Source organism: Petaurus breviceps, unplaced genomic scaffold (genome assembly GCF_028583685.1).
Source record: "Petaurus breviceps papuanus isolate PSGF00001 unplaced genomic scaffold, PetGlider_PUasm1.0 125, whole genome shotgun sequence".
In the NCBI taxonomy this organism is placed as follows: domain Eukaryota; kingdom Metazoa; phylum Chordata; class Mammalia; order Diprotodontia; family Petauridae; genus Petaurus; species Petaurus breviceps.
The window spans coordinates 6,793,565-6,805,792 of NW_027185653.1; the positions used below are offsets into that span (position 1 = coordinate 6,793,565).

Consider the following 12,228-nt stretch of genomic DNA (forward strand, 5'->3'; position numbering starts at 1 on the left):
AAACAGTTACTAAACTGTACCGATACTTTTACTCAGGGATACCACTATATACCTGAGATAAAAAAGAATAAAAGATGTTTAAAAACATTTATAGCTACTCTTTTTGCAGTGGCAAAGAACTGGGAACTAGGGAATTGATCCTTAATTTAGGAATGGTTGAATAAGTAATGGAATACTATTTCCCTGTAAGAAATGAAGAAATAGAGATACCTGGGAAGATGTGCATAAACTGGTGCAGAATGAAGTGAATAGATTCAGGAGGAAAATTTACATTATAGAATCAACATTAGAGAAAACAAATAATTTGAAAGTTTTAGAACTTTGATCAATGCAATGCTTTATCATCAGCCAAAGAACTGATGATGGAGAATACTGCTTTCCTCTAAATTGTAGAATCTTCTTAGAACTTGCACATAACAGTATATGTGGTGACTATTGCCATGTTGTCCTGTAGGACAGCAAGAATTCACAACAGGATGAAAAGTATTATAGGAATGTTTTGTTTGATTGTGCTTATCTGTTATAAGTTTTTTTCTTCCCCCCGTCCAACAGAGAGGTGAAGGAAAGGAGAAAAATGCTTAATAGTTGAAATTATTAAATGCTTAATAATTGGAAAAATAATAAAAATAATTTCCAATTTAATTTAATAAACAATTATTATGTGCCTGACATTGTAGGTACTGGAGATACAAAAAAAGATTGTTCTTTCTCTTAAGGAGCTTGCATTCTACTGTGTCTGTGTGTGTGTGTGTGTGTGTGTGTGTGTGTGTGTGTGTTGGGGCATGGGGAAAGAGATAAACTTTTAGAGAGATAAATAACACAATATGTTTTGAGAAGGGAGAGAGTATGAATAATTCATGAGATCAAGAAAAAGACTTCACATTGAGGCTGGGATCTGAGTCAGGTCTTGATGGGAGCTAAGAATTCTATGAAGCACAGGTAAGAAAGAAGGGCATCCTAGGCAGATGGAAATTTTGTGCAGTCACAGAAGAGGGAATGTTAACTGAACAGAACATGAAGTAGCCCATTTTTGCTGAACGTGAGCTTTATTAAGGGGGCTAAAATTACCTGTCCAGAAAGGTGGTGTGTGCCAAAGTAGCTGTGGCTGAAGTCATACTGTGAATGTATTTAAATGCCACACTAAGTGGTTTGTATTTAATCTTGGAGGCAAAAGAAAGTCACTGATATCTCTGACCAGGGAAGAACATGGTCAGATCCTTACTTTAGGAAGATAAATTTGGCAACTATTTGGGAGGATTGATTAGAAAGGTTAGAGATCTGAAACAGGGAGTCTAATTAGGAGGCTATAGTGATAGTCCAAGAGGGAGATGAATGAGAAATTGAACTGAGGTGAGGGCCAGGAGACAGGAAAGAGGAAGACAGATGCAAGATAGATTTGGAAGTACAAGTGGGAAAACAAAACAGCATAAAAGTCACATAACTGTTTCCTCCTTTGAGGGTAACAGGCTTACCTTTACTATGCAATCGATGTATGACCACACCTCACTTATCTGGAGGCCAGACTTCTGGCAATCTCAGCCATCTAGAACATAGTAAAAAACCGACAAGTTAAGAAAAATTTTCTGAAAAGGCACAATTAACGCCACAATACCATGATACTAAATACCTTGAATTTTACTCAGAAAAGAGTATCTGAAATCCTAACTCTGAAATTATTTACTTTATTCATATTTCTAATAAGCTTGCTCACTTTCTTGCCAGCCTGCTGATTGTAATACTCTAGCCATTTAGGAATATTCCCAAATGGATACTGATATGAAAAATAAAGACAAAAATTTCACTTGTAATATACAATAACTTTTTTTGAATTTTTGAAGAACCATGATTATATTATTATCATAGCTAGTATTTATATAGTACTTTAAACTTTGCAAAGTGCTTCAAATATCATTTCATCTGATACTATTCATTTCAAAAATCATTTCATCTGATATTTCATCTGATATAATATTCAAGTGCAAAGGAAAATTTTCTTGTAAGAGAAAATCTGTCATCAATTTGTACCCTTTCATTGATCTTTTTTTCCTCCCAATATAACTTAAAAAAGTCGTCTATATTACCCTTGTCTTCCCTCACCAATCGCAGTTCATTCTGACTTTTAGTACTTCTGACACTATTTTCATGTGATCATGCTATGAATTTTTTTTCATTCTTTCTCCCCTTAAAAAAAGTCTAATTGTGTATATTGGAGTGTTTCCTGTGCATAAACATCAGTTTTAATTAGACAAATGAAATATAAATCTCTTTCTACTCTCCACCTCCTTCCCGAGTTTGAGGTCTTCATTTCCAGCTATCTACAGGGCATCTTGTCTTGTTTGTTTTACCTTGAACTCAACTATTTCAATATCAAAAAATCACTTTTTGCCCAAATGAGAGACTTCTTTATTAATTTCCCCATTTCTATGAATGAATAAGGGCTCAAAACTTGAGACTCCTTTCTCACATACCCTACATCCAATGAACTGTCCAATTATGATGCTTTTCCTTTCCCAATATCTCTCATATCAATTTTCTTATCTTCATTGCCATTAACCACTGCAGCCCCTTATTGTTAACATTGTTGTTATAAAAGCAGCCAGCACAACACTTCTGGAAAGCAACTCCTGTAGCCTAAATTGAGGCTGGGAGGTGTCATAGGGAAGAGGGTTGTGGCTAACCAACCAACCAAACAACAACAAAAAGAATCAGTACATCTGGATTGCATAGCCCACTTCTGATCATTTTGCTTAACACCCTCATTTTACTTAAAGAGATTCAGAGAAACAAAGTAACGTGTCCAAAGTCACACAGCAAAAAGAACTGGAATTCATTTACTATGGGTTTGACACAGATTTTCCAAGGTCTGAATGCCAACCCTTGGTGGAAAGGAGAGGGTATAAAACTTTTGCAATAGCTCTGAAAAGGGATAATGAATGTTATTTCAGTGGCTGCAAATATGTCCTTGAGCTGTTGGGAGCAGAGTCTCAAAACAAGTTCCATATCAGAAGTACAGCTGAAGCTATCTCTCAAAGATCTGGTCCTTACGGGAAATATTGATCCTTTGCCTTGGGGACACTACCAAATATTACCAAGGTGATCCAAAGATCTCATCCAACTTTTATGTTCAATGATTCTCTATGTGTACAAGCTCAAAATACTCCACATTTTATAAACTGTAATAAAACCATAGGATTGCAATCCACGTCCTCTGGTGCCTTCCTATTCTGAGCTGGGTCTGACTCAGGCCAGTTCTGTAGTTTTGTATGTTCAGTATTGGGGTGAAAAATGAAACGCTTACAAGCATTCAAAACTTAACAAAATGAGATTTACTTATTTATAGCTGATTATTGGGAAAACCTCATATCTTGCAAGATCCCATTAAGAGCCCTCTTGACCTGCTTATTGAAGGGTGGTACCATGAATTCCAAATCCTTCATTTAAGGAGGGACCTTAGATCAGAAAGTCTCATTTTTCACCAACTTTACTACTTTGAGATTTCTCTGATTTCACCATGCCCCAGAAAGTTCATTAATGGCAAAAATCCATCAAAAACTTCACCAAGCTCTCTTCAGCCTTGGTACTCTACCTCATAACTAAATTCTGCCAAGATAGAGAATGGGGCTATAAACTCCAACCCTCCATTTAAGGAAGAAGTCAGCTGAGAACATCTCATTTCTTACCTTGCTGAACTACTTTGGGACTTCTGAGACTTTTCCCTCCCCTCCCTGCCACTGTATACCTTCCCCCCACCTTCAGCTTCCTTTTGTGTATTGTCTTTTCCCATTTAGACTGCAAACTCCCTGAGGTCAGGTCTTTTTTTTGTCATCTTTGTATTTCTAGAGCTTAGAACAGTGCCTGGCACATTGGAGGCACTTACTAAATGTGTTTAGAGGGGTGGCTAGGTGGCATAGTGAATAGAACACCGACACTGGAGTCAGGGGGACCTGAGTTTGAACTGGGCCTCAGCCACTTAACACTTACTAGCCTTGTGACCTTGGGAAAGTCACTTAACCCGAATTGCCCTACCTTCCCCCCTCCAAAAAAAAAGCAAAAATAAATGTGCTTAGAGTATTAACCATAGCAGCAAGAATATTTAGCAAGGACAAGCATTGAGGACACCTGAGTTGATTTAAATGAATGAAACACCCTTGACTGATCGGCTACTTTTTTTTTTCTGACTGGCCAAGCATCAGAGAGTCCTTGAATCTCTTTGTGACTGCTTTTTCCTTACCAACCAAGATATGATGATAACAGCCTGAGCCTTTATTCTCCATAGCCAATCAAATCTTAAGGGTAGTGTCAATATCTTTTTAAGGAAAAACTAACCTAACAGGTATGGAGGCAGGATAATGATTCTACCACACTTACTTATTTCCTCCAACCCAGAAGTGATTCTTCCCTCCTCTAAAATTCTATAGAATTTTTCACTTTTTGCAATTTTATAATTTATTTTGTATTATCCCCTCTATTTATCTTTTCATCTTCCAATCATTTAGATTTTAAGTTCCTAGGGAGCAGGAACTATGATGTGTAACTGGATGGTGCAGTGGACTTGGAGTCAGGAAGATGTGAGATCAAATCTTACCTTACAGACTTAATAACTGTATGATGCTGGGCAAGTCATAGAAACTCTCTGTGCTTCAATTTCTTCATTTGTAAAATGGGATTGATTAATAACAGCACCTACCTCAGATTTGTTTTAAAGACCAAATGACATAGCATATGTCCAGTATTTCACAAAACTTAAAGCACTATATAAATGCTAGTTATTACTATTTTGATTATATCTTATTGATTTTTGTATCCCTGTCAACATCCAGTATGGTGCCCTGAACATAATGGGTACTCAGCAAAGTAGAAAGTGAAGGAGTATGAAATAATAGCTCCTAGGTCAACCTCCTACACTTGCTATCTGACAAATCTTGGGAAAATAAACAACCTCCCTGAGCCTCTATTTCTAGATTTATAAAATGGGAATCATAAGACCTTTGCCTATCTGCCAGCACTGTGATAAAGATGAAATATAACAAAGTGCTATGTCACAACAAAATGCGATTTACATTATTTATTATCATTATTACCATTACACTCTATTTCATTCTGGCATACAGTGTGATGTATTAAACCAATGGTTATTAACTTGGGTCAATGGGGAGATTTCAGGGAGTCTGTGAACCTGAACGAGAAAATAAAATATATCTTTTCTCCCCCCACTAACCTCTAACTGAAATTGAGTATTTCTTAGAAGGGTTATATAGGCTTTCCATAATTCACAAAAAGCTTAAGAACTCTAAATTCAAACCCTCAACTGGTAGATTTTGCTAAGGATTCCAGAGCTGACATCATTTGATTTGTTACAGTTTATGATGCCTCAGTATGCTAATCTGGGCAGTTAGGTGGAGCACTGGATACAGTGTAGGGCCTGGAGTCAGCAAGACTCATCTTCTTCAGTTCAAATCTGACCTTAAGCATTTACTAGCTGTGTGACTCTGGGCAAGTCATTTAAGTAAAGCCAAATGAAGTCACGAAGAGTCAGACACAACTGAAATATGACTGAGCAACAATATGCTAATCTACAAAATGGAATTCATATACTATAATTTTATAAACAAAAATGATTCATTAACGAAATGTCTTTTAAAATAACGAAATTATTTTACTGAAAGAATATTAGCTAAGACACGTAGCTATTCTGTTTCTGATATTATATGAGAACATCCCTACTTAGAGTCCTATGCATTCCTACCAAAGACAGATGATCTGTCAAATATGGCTTCTTGTCATGAAGAACTATATTTGCCATTTCCCACAATATATCACTTCCACTCACATGTCTGGTCTGTTTGCTTACATCTTTGCTTTATTATTTCTAATTAAGGGGAAATATTCCACTACTTGAGCTGTTATGGTTTCATTATTGATACAGGATAATGATTTAAGGATTCATCTGTTCATTCACAAACATATTAAAGACTTGTCAGTGCAATGAGCTGTGTAAAATGCTGAAGAAATTGCAAAATAAATATAACATCCTACATGTGCCCTGAGGAGAGAGAGCATTGTGCAGAGGAAAGAACACCAGATTTTTAGCAAGACTATCTTGGTTCAAATCCTAATTCTTCAATTTTGAGCAAGTCAATTAACTTATTGGAGTCCCAGTAGCCTCGTCTGGAAATTGAGAGATTTGATGTTTCAATATTCATCCAGTTAAATAAGTCTATAATTTTAAACCACAGCTTATAACTTGTTAAAAATGAATACTTCCAATAGACTTAGATCCTTCAAGTTATGATCAGCTTTTTGGGAGTTATATCATGGGACTTTTGAAATTTTACATATCTATCTTTTTATTTACCTATTAACATATGCAAATTGTATTTGATTTCATCAGAGTAGGGTGGAAAATTCTTTAACAAACACAGATCTATAACTTAGTAACTAGGACCCAGGGAGGTACCTGAGACAAAGAAATTAATTGACTTTTCTAGCATCACAGAGAGGTAGGATTTGAATCTAGGTCTTTCTAACATGAATCCCAGAATTTTCCTCAATATGGTTTACTGCCTCCATTCCTGGGAAGAGATCTCAAATAACTTATCTTTCTCATTTTGGCCCCTTTAATCTCACTCTTGTAGTAATGAAATGTTTATATAAAACCTTTTGATTGGGGCGGCTAGGTGGTGCAGTGAATAGAGCACCAGTCCTGGAGTCAGGAGGACCCGAGTTCAAATATGACCTCAGACCCAACACAAAAACTAGTTGTGCCACCTTGGGCAAGTCGCTTATCCCCAACTCCCCTCCAAAAAGCATAAAAAAAAAACTTTTGATTTCTGACTTTTGCATGTTGTTGAAACCATTTCTTTAAGTTAAATCAGTAATGGTTCTAATAGTATTCTATGAAAATCATAATTTATATTAGCTGTAATACAGGGGTGGTTCTTGCCTATATTTTGCCTATCAAACTTCCGAAGAGGACCTTGCTGTTGTACTGAAAACTTTCATCTTTCTGAACATACTAAAAGAATTAGAATCTGAGGCAATTCCGTCTTATAAATAGTCTATTATATTGACAGAGAACTCAAGTTTTCAAATTCTTTTTTGCCTGCCTTGGAATGCTAAGTAAGGTAGTCCAGTCTATCATTTTAATGGATTATGATTTGTCACTTCAAAAGTGAATCTTTTGTCTAAAAATTGCATAGGATGATACTTGGTCATCATAATTGCATTTGAAATGTGTTGAGAACCTAAGAAAACGTTAGCATTTTCTTTACTAAGATTCTGGTTTCAGCAGCTCACATTGTCTCTAACATCAGTGTACAATTTCGCTTATTTCATTCACAGCCTTACTTAGGTATATCGTTTAAAGAATACTGTGCTCTCATTGCTATAAACATGCAAGTACATAGGGAATTTGAGCATGGTCCTAGTATTCATATTCATCAAAAGGACTTGGAAGCCAGTTCCCAATAGGAAGATTTTAGCAAGGCACTCTAAACCAGTGGTAGAATCATAGAGGTGTTGAGCAAAAAAATATATGTAAAAACGTCTCAAGTTTCAGCATGAGAAATATTGAACTCATTCATGACAGAAAGGTCACAGGTAGTTAGGTACTTGAAATTTGGTGAGAATAAGCCTTTTATTACAACCTCTTTTATTAAATATAGAGCAATTTAGTTAACTACCCACACTCATGCCCTCTTTTTGTTATTGCTATATTTGTTATATGCAGTAACAAGGTTGTAGCAAAAGATCAGTCTAATACACTTAGAATTTTTAATTTTTGAGTCTCTAGTATATGTTGTATATATACAGTATATATATATATATACAATATATACAATTGTGTATATATACCATATATAGTATATATTGAAACATGCTGAAATTTACAATGAATAAAGAGGTGATTTATTAAGAGTTATTTACTAGTAGCTATACTTCCTCACTATCCACTCATGCCTCAACTATCTGCATTATGACTTTCATCATGGCTATTCTACTGAAACCACTATTCCCAAGGCTACCAACTGCCTCTAAATTGCCTCTTAAAACCAATATCCTCTCTTCTTCTTCTCCTTTTCCTCCTCCTCCTCCTCCTCCTCCTTCTTCTTCTTCTTCCTTTCTAAGTCAGTCTGGAGCAGGGGATAACACACTGGATTTGGATCAACGTCAGGCTGCTGCTTGGGTTGTGCACAAAGCAGAGGCCACTATGGAACAGACCAACATATGCTGCTTATGCAGGGAAAATAGAGGTGACAGCAAGACCTTGGAACATCTAATTCAATTGTTTTCATCAATAGAGCTTCTGCCATCCACTGATATTCTACCTGAATTCATTCCCCAATGCTTACCAAATGCCCCTCTATTCACCCTTGCCCTCATCCCTTCTTAATACAATGTTCCATTTTATTCCCAATATGCAGTTACTACAAAAATTTCTTCTAGTGTGCCCTCTAGAACTCCCAATTGGTAATTAAAACAACAAGCAAAAACCTTCCCTTCATTTTAGACACTTTCATGTTATGTTCCCTAGCTATTCTTTGGCATTATTTTTAGACTTCAACTACATTTGGGAATGGCCACACCCTTCATCTTATTACACCTATGGATTCCTTTATCCTGTCAAATCTACCAGTGTCCTCCCCGTTCCTTACTCCTTTTCAAGCATTTTCCTAGTGGTGGCATTCAATCCCCCTGTTTCTTAGTTCTTCTCCATAGCATTCACTCTTGTCATTGCTAGATACTCTTCTGTCTTCCCAGTTTTAACACTTAGTGAAATCAGTTCAACTCTACACCATCTTCCACTTTCAAATTTCTCATTCAGCTGACCCACTGTTACTTGTGACTTGCCGAGCCTGTGTCCAGGATTACCACAAGCATCTAAGCCGCCTTTTCCTACTCATGTCCTTCTCAAGAGAATTCTGTGCTTTCATGGCACTCCTCCTCCTCCTACCTATCTGACCACTCTTTCACTTCCTTTGCTGGACTGTGTTCTAGGTCATATCAACTAACTAGACATACTCCCAAGGCCCTACGCTAGGACTCATTCTCTTATTTTCTCTTCATTCTCTCATTTGGTGATCTCACTGCATAAGATCCCACAAATTAAATTATTATTTTTATGTAGGATTTCCAGATGTATACACACACATATATCAAATGGGGTAGAGAATAAGCTAGGTTTCCTCTGAGCTTCCTTCCAGCTCTAAATCTATGATATTATGCTCTTCTGTAGAATTGTATATGCTTTATACCTCTTCCCCCCAGGAATCTGTTCACAATCATCTTCCTTTCTGCATAATACTATTATAGAACAACAATATTATTACCTATAGAATAACTCACAATATTATTCCAGACCAATATTACATATTAATATATATAATATTATATATATATATATATATATATGTGTGTGTGTGTGTGTGTGTGTGTGTGTGTGTGTGTATAGTGCCTTGGTCTCTCTCTTGAGCTATAGTCTAACATCACCAACTGCTTATGAAATGTTTCAAAACAGATGTCCTAAAGGCACCTTAAACTCACTATATCTTAACTAGAACTCATTTTCTTCCACACTTCACTCTTATGAACTTTTCTTTTCCTGTTGAGCAAGCCAATATCTTTCTAGTCACCTAAGTTTTTAATCTCATTGTTGTCCTTGACTCCTCACTCTCACTCACCTCTTCTATCTAGTCAACGGCTGAACTTTTTTGTTCCAGTCTCTACTTCATCTATTACATATCCTCTCTTCTCCATTCATATAACTACCTACTCCCCTCCAGTTTGGGACATTATCACTTCTCACTTGTATTATTGCAAAAAATGTCTTCCTCAGTATATTCCCAATCCAATGAAAGCTTCACAGAGGTACCAAAATGATTTCCTTAAAATACAGGTCTGTCTAGCTCTGCACTATCCATAGTAAATGTCAATAACTCCCTCTTATGTCTTGGAACAAATTTAACTCCTCTCTTTGTCATTTAAGTCCTTTATAGTAGTCTTACCGCCACAACCCACCTTTCTGGCTGTGCCTCATTATATATTATGTTGCTCAAAGTGATCTGTGACACATCTAGATCATCCTATTGCTTTTTTTTCTTTTTGGAGGGGGGAGGGAAGGGCAATTGGGGTTAAATGACTTGCCCAAGGTCACATGACTAGTAAGTGTTAAGTGTCTGAGGCCAGATTTGAACTCAGATCTTCCTGACTCCAGGGCCAGTAGCTCTATTCACTGCACCACCTAGCTGCCCCTAGATTATCCTGCTTCTTATTCTGTTCCCATCTCCCATCTCTGTCTCTGCTTTTGCACTGGCTGTTACCCAGGCCAGGGGTGTTCTTCCTCCTTGAATATGCCCATTAATGCCCCTGATTTCCTTCAAGACTCAACTCAGGCATCGCCTTTTGCAGAAGGACTTTTCTGGTTCCCCCAGATGCTAATGCCTTTCCATCTAAAATTACTTGATGCCTGCTGTATATGAATCTGTTTCCTTGTTAAAATGTAAGATTCTTGAGACCAAAGGCAGTTTTACTTTTGTCATTGTATCCTCAGTGCTTAGCCCAATGGGTATTTGGCAAATACTTATTGATTGATTTGGAGTCAGAGGACCTGGAGTCAAATCCCCACTATGACATTTAACACCCATGTGGTCACGGGTAAATCATCCAACATCACTAGATGTCATTCCTCATGTACAGAAAAAAACTCGTTGGGTTTGTCTCCTGAGAATTAAATCAGAAGCAATGGATAGAAGGTTCAAAGAGGAAAATGTAATCTTGACGTCAGGAGGGAAAACAAATAAACAAACCAAAAAATTAGAGATGTCCATACATGTGATGGGCTGCTTTGTAAGAGCTGGGGGGTTAATTAGGATAATTTATGAGAAATCAATATTATAAAAATGTTCGCCTTTAAAAGCCTTAAAAACTCTGATCAATGATAAGACATGACTCCAGAGAATAGATGATAAAGAATGCTAATCACCAGATGATATAGAGGTGATGGAGGAATATAGAGAATGAGAGATATTTTTGCACACAGTCAATAGAGGAATTTATTTTGCTTAACTATGCTTATTTGTTATAAAAGTTTTGTTTATAAATATTTCTATTCCTTCATAAGGGGAAGTAAGTGAAAATTAATGTTTGATAATTAAAAATAGTTTATTGAGAATAGGTGAAAAGTTAGCCTTTCTTCAGATGGAGCATAGGTTGGATAAGAAATGGTTGACTACTATAGCAGGGATTAATTTTGTGTATGGATTGGACCAGACAACTGCTGAGGTCATTTCCAGCACTCAGATCCTATTATATAAATAAAATAATATTTATAATTTATCTATAAAATGGGGTAGATAATAGGCTAGGTTTCCTCTGAGATTCCTTCCAGCTCTAAATCTATGATATTATGCTATTCTGTAGAATTTTATATGTTTTATACCTCTTGCCCCCAGGAATCTGTTCACAATCATCTTCCTTTCTGCATAATACTATTATAGAACAATAATATTATTACCTATAGAATAACTCACAATATTATTACTGAGCAATATTACATGTTAATACAGAAAGCTATAGTAGGATGAAGAAAGCTATACCTGCAGTCAGGGAAATATTATCTTCATTCCTGACACTGACACATTAAAGGTTAGGGTTAGAGTTGGAGGAACATTTAGGTTTAGGGTTAGAGGCCTGGGTCAAATTACTTCACCTGGCATTGTTCTAGGCAGTACTTTAGAACTAAAAGTTGTGGGGTAGAGCCAAGATGGCAGAACAGAAGCAGGTCATTTTCTAAGCTTCTCCATGAATTCTGTCACTAACCTTTAAAAAGTGAATCTGAACAGATTTTAGAGTGACAGAATTCACTGGCTGATGGAGCATGGCAGATTCCCAGCCCAGGAAAGTGCCCATGTAAGTCTGGGCAGGGGAAGCATGGATCATGCAGGGGTTGCACCAGTGAGGACCTGAAAGCAGACTACAGTGGAGTGAGAGTAAGCCCTGGCCAGTGGATTCACCCACCTCAAGGGGGAATCACAGATGTCTCAATATAGGACAGAGGATCAGTTGGAGCTGGGTAAGAGAAAGCATATGGCCAGTAGCAGGGACTTCAGCTTTTCCTCAGGCTATCAGACCACAGTTTGGATGTTTAGAAATCACCTCCCTAAACCTTCAGGAGTCAAGATGGCAGAGTAAATCCTAGTTGCTCTGATTCCCCCTCCCTGATCCAGAAAA

At 36.9% G+C, this 12,228-nt stretch overlaps 1 protein-coding gene across 1 annotated transcript in view; it reads right to left on the bottom strand.

Moving 5' to 3' along the window:
• The window catches only part of LINGO2 (leucine rich repeat and Ig domain containing 2), a 1,702,561-nt gene that overhangs the window by 210,559 nt on the left and 1,479,774 nt on the right, over positions 1–12,228 (bottom strand). The window contains exon 9 of the mRNA XM_069090544.1: positions 1,473–1,543. The gene's annotated coding sequence lies outside the window, so the exon portion shown is untranslated. The remainder of the gene's footprint in view (positions 1–1,472; positions 1,544–12,228) is intronic.